This window comes from Mixophyes fleayi, chromosome 11 (assembly GCF_038048845.1).
Source record: "Mixophyes fleayi isolate aMixFle1 chromosome 11, aMixFle1.hap1, whole genome shotgun sequence".
Classification (NCBI taxonomy): domain Eukaryota; kingdom Metazoa; phylum Chordata; class Amphibia; order Anura; family Limnodynastidae; genus Mixophyes; species Mixophyes fleayi.
In genome coordinates, this window is record NC_134412.1 from 46,171,178 (window position 1) to 46,190,583 (window position 19,406).

The window sequence follows — 19,406 nt, forward strand, 5'->3', positions numbered from 1 at the left end:
TTTCGTAATGTTAAGATCATCACGCAAAATTTTCCATACGGTGTCTTTGTCAACGTTCACGTATTCAGTTATCATTTGAACACTTTTCTACAGAAAACACAACCAAACTAAATGGCGACTGAACATCATAGAGTGTTGCAGCTTGTCATGCAGGTTCAGACAGGTTCAAGGTTACTACGCATACAGCTATAACCGGTTCTGATTGCTAGGTGGAATCACAGTCTCGTTATTTAATAGACATACCTCGTGTGTAAGTGTGTATGTATGGATGTATATGTGTATATGTATATGTGTGTGTGTATATGTGTATATATATATATATATATATATCACACCATATGGACAATAATATTTTGACGCTTGACCATTACACCTACAAGGACTGTAATAACATTGTATTCACGTACAGATACATTAGTATGGCGTTGGTCACCCTTTTGCAGCTATGACAGCTTCCACAAGATGTTGGAGTGTTTCTGTGGGAATTTGAATTTGTGCCCATTAATTCTGTAGAGCATTTCTGATGCCAGTCTCTGATGTCTGATGAGAAGGCCTGGCTCGCAATCTCTGTTCCAGTTCATCCCAAAGGTGTTCGATGAGGTTTAGGTCAGGACTCTGTGTGGGCCAGTCAAGTTCTTCCACACTAACCTCATCAAACCATGTCTTTGTAGTCCTTGCTTTGTGTACTGGGGCACAGTCATGTTGAAATAGAAAAAGACCTTTCCCAAACTGTTGCTGCAAAGCCATAGAAACCCATTCCATTAAGCTCCCATCGCACAGTTTTTGTGCTTACATTATTGCCAGTGGAAGTTCAGAACTCTTCAGCCATGGAATCAGCAGAACATTGGAGACTTTTACGCACCATGCGCCTTAGCAGTAGGTTACCCCGCTCTAATTTTACATGGTCTTCCGATTTGTGGCTGAGTTGTTGTTGTTCCTAAATGCTTACACTTTCTAATAATTTCAATTACAGTTGACTGTGGAATATCCAGCTGGGATTAAATTTCACAATCCGTCTTATTGCAAAGGTGGCATTCTATCACGGTACGACACTTGAAGTCACTGAGCTCTTCAGAACGACCCATTTTGTATTACAAATGCTTGCATATGGAGATTGCATAGCTAGGTGCTTGATTTTATACACCTCTGGCAACGGGTCTGATTGAAACACCTTAATTCAATACTTAATCGCTACTGAGGATATTGACGAGGACGGTGTTGTGGATGTAGGTGAAAGAAGGGTCCTAGCTGATGATGGACTGCTTGTTGTTGTTTTTTTAGCATAAGTTTCTGATTTTCCCAACACCTTGCCATGAACTCGAGTCAAATGTCGCAACATGGATGAGGCTCCTATATGGTTAAGGTCCCTACCTCGACTGATTGTGACTTCACATACGCTGCAAACTGTTGTCAGGATTTGGTTAAAAATAATTCCACACATAAGAGGTGGATTTTTTGGACTTATGTGCAGGCATGATAGTGGCCTTCTTCTTATCACATGCAAGAACTGCTTCCACCGGTGGAGGACTTATACAAACAACATCATCCTCATCAACATCCTCAACAGCGCCCTTGTCCTTTTGCAATTCCAAAGTGGCATCCTCAACTGGTGTCATTGGCTACACTTGGGCTGTTCAGGCACACATCTGCAGAAAAGCTGAAAGGGGCCTTCTTTATGGGCAAACTTATCAGAATGGTCACGATTACACATAGCACTTGTGGATGGACTCTCCTCAGGGATTTGTGTCATTTCTGAACATACATTTTCCTCTAATGCCTTACTGTTTTCTTCCAGCTCGGCTTTTACACGTGAAAGTATTTGGACACCACTTTTGGAGTCCGAATGACAAGGTCTTGCTTGATCATGACTGACCTTACAAGAAGATGGCTCAGTAACAGTTGCAGAACTCGCACTCATAGAGAAAGGTGAAGGCCTCATTCTTTCTTTGCCACTGCGTGTGTAGAATGGCATGTTGGCAATTTTATTTTTTTCTGCAGATAACTTTACCTGGATTGCAGTTCTCTTTTTTTTTTTCTTGACCAAGGTAAAAGGTATTTTTTTTTTTTTACATTTTTGTTTCCCTGACATAAAAACACTTTTACATAGGCTTTACCAGATGACATACAGGGATCACTATCATCATGACTGGTGGCAGCAGCTGCTTGGTGCTCCTGCTCTTCTGTGTACTGCTATGAATCCATTTTGATAACACCGTAAACTTTGACTGCAAATTCAAAAGAAAAGCCTGCCAGACCTAGTATTTGTATTTCAGTAATAGAGCTCTTCTCTTTGTGTGTAACCTATATAACACCATACAATTTGACAGAAAGTCTGAATAAAAGCCTGCCAGGCCTACTATTTGTATTTCAGCAATGACAATTAGCAATGGAGCCATATATGATCCATTATTATGTTCCCCCAGTCCTTATCAACTTGTTTTGTAATAATCTTCTTTTTGAACTTTCTTAAAACCAGGAGTTAAGTTATTCATTGTGAGATTGGATTTATTCAACCACTTCTCCAGGATATCTTGGACCACTTTAAGAAATATTTCAATAAAATTACCCTTCGCATGCAACAGCTAAAATTGTGGGTTTTTTTTTGGTTTTTTTTCTCTTTAAATTTGTATGTGAGAATGCATCTCTTCACAGATTTTTTCCATCTGAACTGGATAGCTTGGAATAGAATGGGTGAAATATAAACATTTATTTTAGAGTTTTGTATGCGCACTGTTACGTTCAAATTTACTCCAGTTTATCATACCCTACTCTTTTAATATTTCAACCCTCTTCTTTGTGGGGTTCCTTTCATGGATACATATACCTTTCAAGCACCAGCTGCGAGGAAGTTAACTGGCATTGGGAGATCAACAGATTTTGAATTAGTTACAAGTTTTTCTAATCCCAGTGGTTACGTAAGTGCAATTTATAAAATAAAATTGTTTTGCAATAAAGATTTCTAAGTAGTTTACAGATTTTATGGTTGGATATTAAAGATGCTGTTGAGGTGAATGAATCCACTTTTTCTTATTTAACTCCTATTTATCCACGACTCACACTATTATATGTATTTCTCCTTTATACACATATCCCTTCTGAGCTGAACCAATTAGATATCAAGAGGATCAGATTCTAACCACTGAGAACTTTTGTCACTGTCTATTTTCATTTAATTTAGGTGAGCAAATTTACTAACATTGGTAGTGTCTGCAAGTTTTTTCATTCTACACTATGGGGTATATTTACTAAAGTGCGGGTCTGAAAGTGAAGATATTGCCTATAGCAACCAATCAGATTCTAGCTGTCATTTTGTAGAATGTACTAAATAAATTATAACTAGAATATTGCTATAGGCAACATCTCTACTTTTTCAAACCCTCAGTTTAGTAAATATACCCCTATGCCTGGCTGTGTATCTTCACATGTTGTCCTCATTTATTGTGAGTTGGTGTAGCTGAGAGAATTCACCTTTTGGGAGCAAGAAGAAGTATCCATTAAATTGTTTGAAAAAGTGAATTTACTGAAGGTGAGCAGGCTCATTGCTCATTCTTACACACTTGCATTGTTTTATAAAGTATGCACCATGTTTTGTATTCTTTATTTTTTCTTTCAATTTGATATTATACACCTATTAGCCGGCTGGGTCATACTAATTAGGAGGGAATATGTATATCCCTTTTCTCCTTCTTACCATACCTTGGGAAAATATATATATATTTTTACATTTTGGTGTAGGACCAAACATTAAACTGAAAAAGTTGGAAAGCTGATCTTGCAATTTTATTTGGTATCCATGCGTGGTAATCATTGTTCTTTATATGTACCTCACCCTTTTTCATTCTTATACATCTGAGATGTTTACATTGCTTACAAATCCTGGGTGGGGAGAGAAGCAAATTAGTAATTGCATACTCACTCCTGCCTACTAAAACTTGTTTGATTACTATTGTAATTCTACAAAATGAAACCTTAATAAGTAGCAAAATACCTGATTTATAGCAAAAAAAATCAATGAAAATATTGAATAGAACTGAACAGTACACATGTTAGAAGGTTTATTGGTCATTGACTCAGGTACTTCTCCCACTTTACACACCCTCAATCCATGTGAACACCATTCACCATTCGTACTTCACAGAAAAAATTGAAAAGCTTCTTTTATAACATTTCTATATTCGTTTTGAAGATTGCAGTGCTGTAATTGCTCTCTACATGCTGGATTTGCATTTCACAGTTTAATCATCTATGCTTCAGAATGCTCTGAACACTGTCTTTTTCTTTCCACGCAATTTCAAGGCAAGGCAATTTCAAGACTGTGCCCTTGTGCTTTGTGTTAGAGAGTTTAAAAATGGTGCTTTTGAAGATTTGTTGTCTCCCTGTTATTTTGGAAACAAGCCCATGCTGTCTAATGTTGGAGTTAGTTGAGCATTGAGGGGCTGTGGGTTGCTGACGTTTTTTTAAACTACATAGTGCACTGTCTATGGTAAATATTTTGTTTCATTAAAAGTATAGGACCAGATTTAATCTCCGCCACCTCTGATCAGGTACAAAAATCAAGTCCTTTGCAGAGTGCAAATTTTTGTGCGCCCCTCCGGTCATGAAAATGTGTCCTCTCCATCCCTTTATCTTATTATAATGATTTGACTCAGAAAAAATAAATCATGTTGACTTGCACAATGGGTTCATAGCTCTATTTGTGATGTGGAGCAGCAATTTTCCCTTCATAACTGGCCTCCACTGAGGTCTTTATAAAGTATAAGCACAATACATCAGTTCACAAGAGGTTTGGAGAGTATGTATTCTGTTCAATTAAAATGTATTTTTGTAAGTGGTGTGGTTGTATTTATTTTTAATTTACTTTTTTAGGTTACTTAACAGGGCTGAAGAGACCATAACTGTAGTAAAGAGGCCACCCTGTCAGTCTCAATCATTACCCAGCTCCCAGAGTCTTGCATGAGAATCCCATAAGAACTTCCATACAGATAAAGGTACTAAAAAGTTCTGAAATGTTGATCTATTTTTCTGATACTTTCTCAATACTATAAGTCCTGAGAGTGATGTGGTTTTGTCTTGCATATATATATATATATATATATATATATATATATATATATATATATATATATATATTGTGACTGCACTATATGAAAGTGGAGGGGGTGTGGTTTACTGCTGTATGAATGTTTCTGTGAAATCATTGGTCTCCAGGTACTTCAGAGGTCAGTGGTTGAACTTTTTAACTCTTTATTTACAGTTTTATAACACGTTGCACTTTAATATCTCTTGTATAGTGCAAGCAACATCCCCCCATGTGACAGGTGCCCTGGCCATGATTATTTTGGTAAGTTCAGTAATTAAGTTTGTAAAGCTGGTCATATGATTTAGTTTTGTTGACTCAAAGTGTTTTATGGAGTCTAGCATTGGATACCAAAGTTAAGTTCTAAAAATGTTTTCAAGTGTTCTGGTAGGTAGAAAATAAGAGCTTCTTGTGGCACATCTCCCCACGTGGAAATAAGAAGAAATAATTTTTATGTATAAGTATATACTTCATATTGGCTCCGTGTGCCTTATTATTGTAAATATAGTAGGTGTATTTCTTCTTACAGATACTTTTACGACAGAGACTTTTAGGGGGGAATTTAATTAGCAGCGAAGTGTTTCACAAACGTTCCAGAGAAACTTGGCATTGGAGATTTAATAGAAATCTCCGCTCATTTTTCCTCGTGTTAAAGATTTTTATCATAATTGCCGGCAATGTGCGGAGCGCGATGTTCGCGCGCCACATCGCCGTCAATTGAATTCCCCCTTAATAAAACATTTTGAAGACAGGAAATACCATGTTAGTTAAGCAATTCGTTTGAGACCAGGATGCTATCTTGACTGCCAGCACTTTCACTGCACACCAGGGTTACTCTGCAATCTAAGGTTATCCAGTATATTTTTGACTGTGTTATTACAATGTCTGCAGTCATAGGATTATTACATTTTCTCTACTTAATATACTCTTCTATGAATAAAGTGCTTACGATATTCTTAATTATTGCTAGGGGTGGTTCTGGGGTGCTGGGGTAGCTATCAGATGCACACCACGTACAGCCAAGCTGCTTAGTCCTGAGTCTCACACCAAACCAATTCTAATATTTAAGTCACTGCTGGTGTACGGTTTACAATAAAATTCTATCAACTTGATGATGCTGTATGTTGCCTTTATATTTTCCTAAAATGTAAATTTCCTATTAGTGAATTAAAATTTTCCAGTTCTATTAGATAGCATGGGTAATTATAGATTCTGATCCAAATACTTGCGCACCTCCAAAGTTGTGCTTTCAGTTTTTTGTATTTTGTATTTTAGCAGACTAACTAATATCAACAGTCTATGTGTAAGTGTTGTTATGGTATGTAGTATGGTAACCATACTGCAGTGTTTCAGCAGATTTTCGGACCAATCAAACGATAAGCGACTGATTGGCCCGATATCACAGTAGTGTGTACCCTGCAACGAGAAACGATTATCATTCCAAAGCACATCCTATCTTTGAACGAGATTTGTAAACTGAACTATAAATCTTGTTCAACGATGGAACAATGTCGTTCCAATCTGCAGTGTATATGCATTCTGCAGAATTGGAACTACAATTTAGCTACATCACCTGTCACTGGGTTCCTGCAGCGGGATCAGGACCTCTCCTGTGCAGCCATGGAACGCTACACTGGCGGGAACCGGACGCAATATGTGAAGGGGTTCAAGTGCCGCATAGTCTCTGTGCTTCGGGGATCATTCTATCCGCTGCTCTGACAATAACCTTTGTTATAGCCATAACTATCGTCACTAATAAAGATTTTCTGATGCAATCGCTGTGGTTCCAAAGAACAAAGGATTTATTCTCTAAATTTTTTACAAGGCAAAGTTTGGTATGAATACGCATGCGCCTGTTAGCACTAGCACAAGCTTCTATGACAACGCTCTGGTTTCCAAAGCCAGAGGTGAACAATTTATACACAGTACAGTTGTAAAAGGCAGGGACATCACAAAGATACACTGTTACAGTATTAAGGTCTTCAGTCATAGGTTGAAGGGTCTTGACCTCCCAGGAACTCAACGTGGCATTGGAGGATTTCTCTGGTCATTGTTCTTTGAGATTGCCAGTTGTCCTTCTCAAGATTTCCACCTCTAGACCTGTATAAACTGGTTTTTATGATTCCTGTGAGATGGCTATTTGGTGTATGGAAAAACTGATATTGTTTATAACTAGCGTTTGCAAAGTGCGGACACTACATAAATAATACCGGAAACATTCTCATGCAATTTGCGAACAGTTTGATACCAAACTTGATGTAATTTAGATGTTGGAAACAATATTTAGCCTCTTCACCATTTTTTATTCACTAATATAAATAGATTAAACTTATTTGCATGTTGTTATTTGCAATCATAATTATTCAATTGCGCACTAATCACATTGCAACTGATATTACTATACAGAAAATATTGATTACTACCTTCGTCCAATTATTAAACTTCAACACCTGTTACATCACTGCAACAGCTGTTCAGGTAACACCACGTCAGCAGGCTATTGCCCCAGGTGCAGTCACCCCCTCCATCCACCTCAACTTTCATCAACATCAAAACGCTTTGTGACAGTGTGCTATCACTCAGAGGAGAGGCAGAGAGTTGCAGCCGATTGTTTTGACAGATGAAGAGCACAGATCTGAAGGTAATTGTGTATAGTGTGTACACATGAATTGGCATGCTGATCAGGACTTTTTTCCCTGTCCTTGGTAAAATGGCTTTGCTATCGCATTGTTACAATTTTCTTGTAGTGTGTACCCAGCATTATTCAGATGATGTTTAACATAATCTGTGCCTTAATGTTTGGTCTGTCACAGAACTCGTACTTGGTCTGAAGTACCATTACATATTTTCTTGCTTCACTTAACACGAGAGTCCCTGTAGTTCCATATCTAATTTTATCACAGACGCAACAAAAATATTCTAATCCTCCTGCCTGCAGATTCTAGACCTTGCTATAGATATTCCATTCTTTAATGCAGACCTCAATTATTTATATATATTATATATATTTTCAACAACAATACTGGCAACAAGACACCAATGGGAGCCGACTGCTTTATCAGGGCTGGAAGTAAGATTTTGTCAAGTGAGGATTTTTAAATATAACAAGGGGGCCCTTCCATGGTGTAAAATCACTTACAAATTTTATTCACAGTACTTATAACAAATTCACACGTACCAGAGTTCAGGTATATTCAAACATAAATCGTCGTAAGCTACATTTCTCTATTCGATTGAAGAACTGCTATCGACACCAGCTATACTGTGGAGTATAATTTTGTTGCAAGCCATTTTGTTGTATAATGCCCTCTTGAAGAAGTTTGTGTTCCGTCATCGACTTTGTCAGGAGAGCAATATACCTGACCTGTGATAAGTGTGAATTTGTTATAACTACTGTGAATAAAATTTGTAAATGATTTTGTTTTTTATAATCAAAAATTTTATTCTTCAAGTTGCATGATCTCATCTTTCTCCAAATGTTCAAATTTAAATATGTAGTATAGCTCCATACCTACCATTTTAATACACCAGAATTAAAAATCAATATGTATACCAGTATTTTAAATGTGTGAGTTAAAATTAAATAGTTTACTTTCTGTAAATAAGAAAATCAAATAATCGGATTGTCATATGGTTTTACAGTTACATAGATTGTTACTATTTTAATTCATCACATGTCATCAAAATTATTTTAGTTGTGTACCTATTAATTATAAGTGTATCGTAGCATATTCGCATCTGCTTCCAACCATTTATTTAATTTGTCAGTGGGTTTAAAAACTATACTATCAAACACAAAACTAACAGTGAATCTCTAAGTTTTAAATATACCCTTTTTCATATTTTCTTAATTTTAATGTTGCTTAAATTATGGCACATCAATATTCAGTACTCTCAACCTATAATTTATTTAATATGAATTGTGTGACTGTCGCATAGTGACAATTTTTATTAATAAGTGAAACTACTTGTGATATTTAGTGAAATATTACTAAACTATTTGTAAATATATATGTGTATGCAATTATTATTTTAAAATGTAAATGTGCTGTATTATGATGATTCGTATCTACACTACTAACGTGGGCAACGTACAGTAACAAAGCAGATGTGGCTGATTCAAGTCCTCTAAGTACGCTTGGTTGCAGCATAATATTTGTACTGGCTACAGGGGTAGATGTAACTGTGGACTGATAGTGATGACTGCCACAGCAAAGTCTTTGATTTATAAACTACACGTATGCGTGCCACTAGCTAGCTCAGAACATGTGTATGCAAGTAAGATGGACTAAAAACACATTCTATGTACAATATGTATTGGAAGCATCATGATTTATGTATTGAAAGCAAAAAATAATGTCCATTTTGTTTTTAATATCCATATTTATATTAATGATTATATTTATTTTTTATTGGATCATTTCTTATGCATTCTGATGTGACCTTATATTGCACATACGCATCTGTGTATACCGCAGTCTGTTCTGTCTCTTTTTTTTAAAATATTATTTTATTGGATTTTCAAAGGTAAAAATACAATATAAATAAACCAATAATTATATAGGTATGACATTGGTAAATATCAAAACATGGAGACAAAATATTAAATGTTGTATGATACCTCTGAGTAAAGTTGTGTGGAGACAAACTAAGGGGGAGGATCAAAGAGGGAGGAAAAAGTGAGGTAGGGGTTTAATTAGTAGCTATCAAGTGGTTTATCTAAGCTAGGGGGGCGGAGGGGGGGTGTCAGTATCCCATTGTAAGGATTAGGTGATGGACATGGAAGGGTTGCGTCATAATAATTTGTCCAGGGAGTCCATACGTTCCGAACATTATTTGGAGTGTCATGTAATGTGGCCGTTATGCTCTCCATACGATAAATTGCCCATATATTTTGGGTAGCTTCTGATAGCAAGGGTGCAGTCGGTTGTTTCCAACAAGCTGTGATTAGGCAATTTGCAGGGGAGAGGGAGCTACGGCAGAGGGATTCAAAAGGTGAGCACTGGTCCGAGGCCAGAGTGAGTTTAAGTGAGTTAAAGAAATGTCGGAGTTGGAGATATTGGTAAAAGAGTTGTTTGGGGAGGGTTAGTGAAGTGCTGAGGACTTCAAATGTGGAGAAAAATTGCATGGGAGAAAGATCCCAGGCTAATAATTTTGTTTTGTTCAATGATGAAACAAACGATAGCCCTGGTCTGGAGGGAAGGAGGTTGAGTTCTACAGAGGAAATAATAGAGAGTGGCCAGAGAGTAATTGGTAAATACGTGTGGCATGGTCCAAAATTGAAAGAGAGAATTTAATTGTGGGGGTTTGGGAGATTGAGGGGGGTCTCTGTTTTGGAGGTGTCCATAAGTCAGAATAGGGTGAATTTTTTTTTTTTATATTTTTTTTGTAAATCTTATTCAATCTGCGTCCATATTCGCTGGTAGGGAGGTGAATGCCATGTAATGCATTGGGAAAGGTGAGTGGCTAGGTAGTATTTCTCTAGGTGTGGAACACAGATTTCTCCTGAAGTTTGATGTCTGTGGAGCATCTGCATGCAGATTCTGGGTTTACATCCAGCCCATATAAATTTAGTGAGGGTCTGTTATAAATTAGTCATAATATAGGTAGTGTTTGCCAAATATATAGTAGTCTAGGAAGGATATTCATCTTGATAGTGGCGATGCGGCCAAACCAAGATGTAAGGTGTTTAGACCAATGGTTGATATCTGAGTTAATGGAATCTAAAAGATGGGGGATGTTAGCTGCATGGAGTTAAGAGTATGTTTTCGTGAGATAGATCCCTAAATATTTAAATTTCCGTGTTTGCCAGCGGAATTGATCATTTGTTTTAAGTGTTTGGACGGAATTTGGTGTCATATTAAAGTCTAGTACTTCAGATTTATCTGTATTTATTTTAAAATTGGAAAGTAAGCTGTATTTTTTGGAATAAGTTAGGTAGAGATATGTGGGGGTTGGTTATAGTCAGAATGACATCATTTGCGTAAATCATCATCATCTGTCTTTCTATGTAAGGCAAGTACCATTTAGGCCAGGGGTGGGCAAACCAGTCCTCAAGGGCCAACAACAGTTCATGTTTTTAGGATTTCTGTCTGTAGAAACAGCTGGGATAATTACTGACCCAGCCAAATAGATTAACTCAGCTGTGCATGATTAAAGAAATCCTAAAAACATGAACTGTTGATGGCCCTTGAGGACTGGTTTGCCCACCCCTGATTTAGGCAGAGCGTATTTCCACCCAGATTCAAATTGAAACAAATCTTGAGATCCACTTAAATATGGTTTAACTATGCTCAAGATTGTTGCACTTTATTTTAAAACGCAACTTGCGTGCGAATATGAATCCGGTCCCAAATATGTTAGAGTTTAATTTAAATTTACTGAAAAAGAAAAGTGAATGTTTCCCTTAACAATTTATGGGATCGTCAGTTTCCCAATTACAAAATTCATTATATGAAGGAAGACAAATTAATGTTCTCATTAAGGCCATACAAAGCCATCCTTTCCCTTAAGAATAAGAGTCTGGCCACTCTTTAAAGTAGTTTTTGTACCATATGACCGCCTCTTATCTTTACTTTTTCCATACCATGTTCTATGAAATCCTTTGTGTTACTATTATGGTACATTAATAAGGGTCTAGCTAGACTTGGCAAAGGTTTGAATTTACTTTTATCTGTTTCTGCATTTTGGATGTTTCCAGCATGCTTCAGGATTGTTATTTTGAGTTGTCTCTTGGTATTGCCAATATATTTCTTGTTTACGAAAGACAATATATTCCATTTTTAATTTCTGGAATTGATGAAAACTTTAATTTCCCATATTTTTATTATATCAATGTATGCATTTGTTTGAACCATAAATTGACATGTGTGGCAATTCCCACTTTTATGGGAGCCTTTGTTCTTCTTTTCAGGATTACTTCTAGTTGTAAAATGAATGTGTACTATCATGTCTTTGAAATTCTTCAATTTTCTCCAAATCATCGCTACTCTGTCACTCAGGACTTCTGCCAAATCCATATCTGTCATGTGCAAGCTAATTTTTAGGCATAAATCTGCAAATATATGTTTGTGAATTACTTCCTAGAAATAGTGGGACATGGTTCTCTTAGAAGCTATTAGATCAAGGGGTTTTGTGTATGTTAAACCACCCAGGGGGGCTGTTAGATAAGGGTAGCACCTTATGTCATTTAGGGCAGGACGCAAATGGGAAAGCCTTTGGAGAAATCTCTTGCAAGACAATGAAATCTCACACATGTTTGGGAGGCCCCAGACATGCCGACTGCAGAGACTGGGTTGTATGTAAATGACAGATTCAAGCTGAATAAGGTCACAGGAAGGGGGGGGGGGGCTGTGGGCCCTGTAGCTGGGTTTTAAAACTGTACTGAAAATGTAACTCCTGGTTCTTCTTCTGAGGGAGTAATTGAAGAGGTTCCATTTTTTTCCTGCTCCTCCCGGCACCACAAACTTGATTCTAAGTGAGGTATCAATTCTGTGTTTTATCCTTTTTATTTTATAAGAAACAATTGCACTATATTTGTATGTCATTTTATTATATTTTTATCTTAAGCATTGTGGATGTGTCTTCCATATTAAATTACACTTAATAAGTTCTAGTCTCTGTGTTCTTATGAATTCACGCGACAGTTTGGTCCAGACGCTACCTAATTGAAACTGTGCAAACCTTGTGGTTTAAGTGAACTCTGATTAAAGTAAATTGTGTTGGATTAATGCTAGGGAGAACCGAAGGCTTCCTAAATAAGAGTGTCAGCTCTTATCCGAAAAAACCTTGGTGGTGGTAATTAGTATCGCAAAGCTAGTGTGTGGCATAGATAGGGAAGGATTTAATCATTTTAGACATACCAAGTGGTTGTTGTGTGGTTAACCCTGTGTCACATAAGCGTCACGCAGACTCAGGTGAGTGCTGTTCGTGACAAATTGGTGGCAGCGGTGGGATAGTATATTGGGGTCCTATTGCCCGTACCCAATAGGTGGTGGCTGTACCTGAAGTGCCTGGGGGTGTGAGAGCGCTGTGTTTGGGGGCGATTCCGTAGGTCTAAGAACCTGTGTGATAGGTGAGAGAGACTGCGGGCTGAAATCGTGTGTGACCTCATACAGCAAACACCCCAACGTCACGGCAGCTAGGAGCGCGTTCGTGACAAATTGGTGGCAAGCTTGTGGGATATATTTTTAATTTTTTTTTAAGAACTTAAGTGAATTAGGGTTGTGTGATCCCTGAGAGAGGAAATACAGACTAATTCACCAGAGACTAAACTCAATGCTTAAAACATTATAAGACATACAGCAATTGTTTCTTTCCCTCCCCTTCTCTTTTCTTTCTTATCTTTTTTTATTTGGCATTAAACTGAGGAAATGGCTGCTGCATATAAACGTTTGACAAAGGAGGCGCTGATTTCAGATTGTGAGGATGCAGGAATTCCCACCAGTGGCAAAAGTAAGGAGCAATTGATTGAAGCTCTTGTACAGAGGGATGAACATCAACTCACAGTTGTGTCCGAGGAAGAGCATAGCCAGGACTCAGGAGCGGACCTGACTGTGGATATTCCTCAAAACCAGGGACGGTTAATTTCGGATGATTCTAATGGTTCATGTGTGGACACTGCTATGGACGTTTATATGCAAAACGCCCTGAAATATTTGGGCCCAGCGGACATTACAACTAAAATGCAACTTATACAGCAGTTCCAGGAGAAGGAAGCTGCTGACTGTCAGGAGAGAGAGAGACACGCTGCTATGGAGGCAGCAGAGAGGCGCGCTGCTATGGAGGCAGCAGAGAGGCGCGCTGCTATGGAGGCAGCGGAGCGCCAAGCAGAGCGACAGGCAGAAAGAGAATCTGCCGAGAGGCAGATAGGAGATATGAGCTGGAGCTTGCCAAGCTCAAACGCCAGCCAGAAGCCAAAGACACTGGTATTAGCAGACCCCGTCCTGAGAATTTCCCTGTATTGGAAAAAGACGGGGATGTAGATGCTTTTTTGCGAGGATTTGAAAAGACTTGCCGACAGTATGGACTGGCCAAAGATCAGTGGGCACAATATCTCACCCCTGGTTTGCGAGGTAAAGCATTAGAAGCCTTTGCAGATCTTCCACCTGAGATGGACGGAAATTATGAGGCAATCAAAAGTGCCCTGTTGCAACGTTTTAACATCACCCCAGAGGCGCATAGGCAGAAATTCAGAGATTTAAAACGCAGTGCCTCTGACACATATTCAGGACTGGTGGCCCAGCTGTGTGCTTCCTTCAAACAGTGGGTTGGAGGGCTACAGATCACCACCTTTGATGCTCTGCAAGATTTGATGATCCAGGAGCAGTTTCTGACTTTGTGCCCAGCTGATGTGAAGGAATGGGTAGTGGATCTTGACCCTACATCATCTGCGGAAGCAGCTAGACTGGCTGACAAGTACACTGTCACCCGGGCACCTGCAGCTAAAAGAGGAACTTTTGTGCCAGGACAGTCTGCCTGGAAAGGGGAGCGGCCCGGAGGAGCACCTTCACCTGCTGTTGTTTCTTCATCTTTTGGGAGGGTGGGGGCCAAGCCTGTTCAGGGAGATACCCGCCGCTGTTTTATTTGCAACAGGACAGGGCACCTCAGTGCCGCCTGTCCAGACCGAAAGACATCTACAGCCTCCACTGTGGGACCACCTCCTCCCCGGTCTGCTCCAGCTGTCCTGTGTGTTGCGGGATCCCAAGTGAGCCGGAATGACAATCTGCAAACGGTCACTGTCGGTGACAAGGTAACTGTGAGGTTAAGAGACACGGGTGCTGATGTTACCCTGGTGCGTTCAGAGTTGGTGGGGTCATCGGATATAATTCCAGGGAAAACTATTGCTGTGCGCGGGGTGGGAGGAATACACCCTGCTGTGCCTATGGCCCGGGTCTATCTGGACTGGGGTGCTGGAAGAGGTCTAAGGGAAGTCGGGGTATCGGACAATATTCCTACAAATGTTTTGCTTGGAACTGATTTAGGCAGGATGTTATCTCGTTATGTTGCTAGTAGTGATGTTGTGGACTCTGAACCTAACCATGTTTTTTCCCAGGTATCAGGATGTGACAGGGAAAATGTTTGTTCAGTTGTATCTGAAGTCTGTAAACTAGGATGTGAGAAGGAAAATGATTGCTCAATTGTATCCAACCTAGGTCAACTGTCTGTATCCAAGGAGGTAGGGGATGTAACTATTTCCTCAGTGTCAGTGGTCACACGTAGGCAAGCAGAGAAGGATAGGTCCTCACAATTAACTCCTGAGAGAGAGGTAGAAAGTCCCTCTGACCCAGAAACTCCCCCTCTAACCCCCCTCCCTCCAGCACCTGCAGTTACAGACGCCTTACCTTTATCACCAGACACTGAGCAGCAAGTGAGAAGCCAGGCTTTTCAACAAGCACAGCACACTGACACTACACTGGAAACACTGAGGTGCCTAGCAGGCAGTCCTCCCACTGAGTCTGATAAAGAAAGAGTTTTGGGAACAGGGAAGGTTGTATAAGGAAAGTGTAGCCAGAGATGTACCTGAGGCGGGGGTGATGGAGAAACGGCTAGTGGTACCCCTTATGTATCGGGAAGGGTTACTCAGGGTAGCTCATGAGGTCCCGCTGGCAGGGCATTTAGGCATAAAGAAAACTAAGTCTCGCTTAAAGCAAAAGTTTTACTGGCCAGAAATGGGCAAAGATATTGCCAATTATTGTCGATCTTGTCATGCCTGTCAGATGGTGGGGAAGCCTGGTGATGTGGGACACGCCCCTCTAGTGCCCCTGCCAATAATAGCAGAACCCTTTGAGCGGGTAGCTGTGGACATTATAGGACCCCTTGCCATTCCCAGCAGCTCTGGAAAACAATTTATTCTCACTGTGGTGGACTATGCCACACGGTACCCCGAATCGGTGGCCCTCTCCTCCATACGGGCTGACAAGGTGGCCGATGCCCTCATATCCATTTTCTCCAGGGTAGGATTCCCCCAAGGAAATGTTAACTGATCAGGGCACACAGTTTATGTCTAATTTAATGCAAAGCCTTTGCAAAAAGATGCAGGTGGAACACCTCATAGCCAGCCCCTACCACCCACAGACTAATGGCCTGTGTGAGCGTTTTAATGGTACTCTCAAACAGATGCTCAGAACCTTTGTGGAGTCCCAGGGGAGAGACTGGAAGAGGTTTCTGCCGCACCTCCTGTTTGCGTACAGGGAGGTGCCGCAGGAATCCACTGGCTTCTCCCCCTTTGAACTCCTGTATGGGCGCAGGGTGCGCGGTCCCTTAGATCTGATCAAAGAGGATTGGGAAGGGAAATTAATCACCCCCGAAACCTCCGTGGTCCACTATGTGGTGCAGTTCAGGGAGAGGATGCATCCCTAATGGGGATGGTGCATAGTAATCTGAAGGCTGCCCAGACTAAGCAGAAGCAATGGTATGACCGCAGTGCTAGGGAGCGTATCTTTGAAGTGGGTCAGAAAGTTCTGGTATTGGTTCCTATGCGGCAGAATAAGTTACAGGCTGCTTGGGAGGGCCCCTTCTTGATAGTTCAACGCATCAATGATGTCAATTATGTGGTAGCCAGGGATGAGGGACGGAAGAGGCACAAGGTATATCATGTGAACATGATCAAGGCCTACCACGAAAGGGGGGTCTCTGTATTAGCTGTATGTAGCTTACCTGAAGAGGACCAAGAGCCAGACCCCTTGTTAGACTTAGTAGCCTCTGCCAAGAGTGGGAGATCATTAGAGACCACCCAGCGTAGTGAGAGCTTGACAGAAGTACAGATAGATCAGCTGTTTGTGACATTGAAGCCCTATCAGAATCATTTTACAGGGAAGCCAGGACAAACACATCTAGTTGTTCATCATGTAAACACAGGCGATCAGCCTCCCCTCAGACAGACAGCTTATCGAGTTTCCCTGGAAGTGCAGACAGATATGAAAAGGGAGATTGAAGAAATGTTGGAGTTAGGGGTAATTAGAAAGTCCCACAGCTCCTGGGCTGCACCAGTAGTGCTGATCCCCAAAAAATGTGGTGGAACCCGGTTCTGTGTGGATTATAGAAGGTTAAATGAGGCTACTGTGTTTGATGCCTATCCCATGCCCAGGATAGATGAATTGCTAGAACGGTTAGCCCATGCTCGCTATATAACCATTATGGATCTGAGTAGGGGTTATTGGCAGATCCCTCTGACGCCTGAGGCTCAGGAGCGGTCCACATTTATCACCCCGTTTGGTCTGTATGAGTTCCTGGTCATGCCCTTTGGGATGAAAAATGCCCCTGCCTCCTTCCAGCGACTTGTTGATAGCCTGCTAGAGGGCCAAGAGGGGTATGCGGTAGCCTACCTAGATGACATTGCTGTGTTTAGCCAGACCTGGGAAGAACATTTGATCCACTTGAGCAGTGTGCTAGCTAAAATAGCGAGGGCGGGTTTAACAATAAAACCTGAGAAATGTCAGATTGGTATGAATGAGGTGCAGTACTTGGGGCATCGAGTAGGAGGTAGATGCTATTGCTGCATGGCCCACCCCTAAGACCAAGAAACAGGTTATGTCCTTTTTGGGGACCGCTGGATATTACCGAAAATTCGTGCCCCAATATAGCTCCTTAGCTAAGCCCCTAACTGACCTTACAAAAAAGAGGTTGCCCCAAGTGGTGACTTGGACCCCAGACTGTGAAGAGGCTTTCACCGCATTGAAGTCTGCACTTACCCAATCCCCAGTATTGCAGGCTCCTGATTTTGACCGGAGGTTTACAGTGCAAACGGATGCCTCCAACTATGGGCTGGGAGCTGTACTCAGCCAAGTGAATCAACAAGGGGAAGAGCACCCCATCCTATACCTTAGTCGGAAGCTGCTTCCCAGGGAGGTGGCCTACGCAGTTGTGGAAAAAGAGTGTTTAGCTATAGTGTGGGCCTTGCAAAAGTTGCAGTCCTACCTGTATGGACGGGACTTTACGGTAATCACAGATCACAACCCTCTCAGCTGGTTGCACAGGGTGGCTGGGGACAATGGGAAGTTGCTCCGGTGGAGTTTGACCCTCCAGCAATACACTTTCACTGTTCAGCACCGAAAAGGGAGCCACCATGGTAATTCAGATGGATTATCCCGTCAGAACGAAAGCCTTGTGTCAGGTGAGCAGGGAAAATCGTCTTGTAGGTAACAATTTCCCTGCCACCCTCTAGAACGGGGAGGTGTCATGTGCAAGCTAATTTTTAGGCATAAATCTGCAAATATATGTTTGTGAATTACTTCCTAGAAATATGGCAATTCCCACTTTTATGGGAGCCTTTGTTCTTCTTCTCAGGATTACTTCTAGTTGTAAAATGAATGTGTACTATCATGTCTTTGAAATTCTTCAATTTTCTCCAAATCATCGCTACTCTGTCACTCAGGACTTCTGCCAAATCCATATCTGTCATGTGCAAGCTAATTTTTAGGCATAAATCTGCAAATATATGTTTGTGAATTACTTCCTAGAAATAGTGGGACATGGTTCTCTTAGAAGCTATTAGATCAAGGGGTTTTGTGTATGTTAAACCACCCAGGGGGGCTGTTAGATAAGGGTAGCACCTTATGTCATTTAGGGCAGGACGCAAATGGGAAAGCCTTTGGAGAAATCTCTTGCAAGACAATGAAATCTCACACATGTTTGGGAGGCCCCAGACATGCCGACTGCAGAGACTGGGTTGTATGTAAATGACAGATTCAAGCTGAATAAGGTCACAGGAAGGGGGGGGGGGGCTGTGGGCCCTGTAGCTGGGTTTTAAAACTGTACTGAAAATGTAACTCCTGGTTCTTCTGAGGGAGTAATTGAAGAGGTTCCATTTTTTCCTGCTCCTCCCGGCACCACAAACTTGATTCTAAGTGAGGTATCAATTCTGTGTTTTATCCTTTTTATTTTATAAGAAACAATTGCACTATATTTGTATGTCATTTTATTATATTTTTATCTTAAGCATTGTGGATGTGTCTTCCATATTAAATTACACTTAATAAGTTCTAGTCTCTGTGTTCTTATGAATTCACGCGACAGTTTGGTCCAGACGCTACCTAATTGAAACTGTGCAAACCTTGTGGTTTAAGTGAACTCTGATTAAAGTAAATTGTGTTGGATTAATGCTAGGGAGAACCGAAGGCTTTCTAAATAAGAGTGTCAGCTCTTATCCGAAAAAACCTTGGTGGTGGTAATTAGTATCGCAAAGCTAGTGTGTGGCATAGATAGGGAAGGATTTAATCATTTTAGACATACCAAGTGGTTGTTGTGTGGTTAACCCTGTGTCACATAAGCGTCACGCAGACTCAGGTGAGTGCTGTTCGTGACAATATCCATTTGCAAAATATGCCAA

General features: G+C 40.5%; 1 protein-coding gene across 3 annotated transcripts in view; it reads left to right on the forward strand.

Annotated features, from left to right (window-relative positions):
- Positions 1-19,406, forward strand: part of NLRX1 (NLR family member X1) — a 90,144-nt gene that overhangs the window by 12,875 nt on the left and 57,863 nt on the right. For 2 of the 3 annotated variants that reach the window (XM_075190558.1, XM_075190556.1), the window contains exon 2: positions 4,867-4,988. The exons of the other annotated variant lie outside the window; for it this stretch is intronic. The gene's annotated coding sequence lies outside the window, so the exon portion shown is untranslated. The remainder of the gene's footprint in view (positions 1-4,866; positions 4,989-19,406) is intronic. 3 annotated transcript variants of the gene reach the window in all.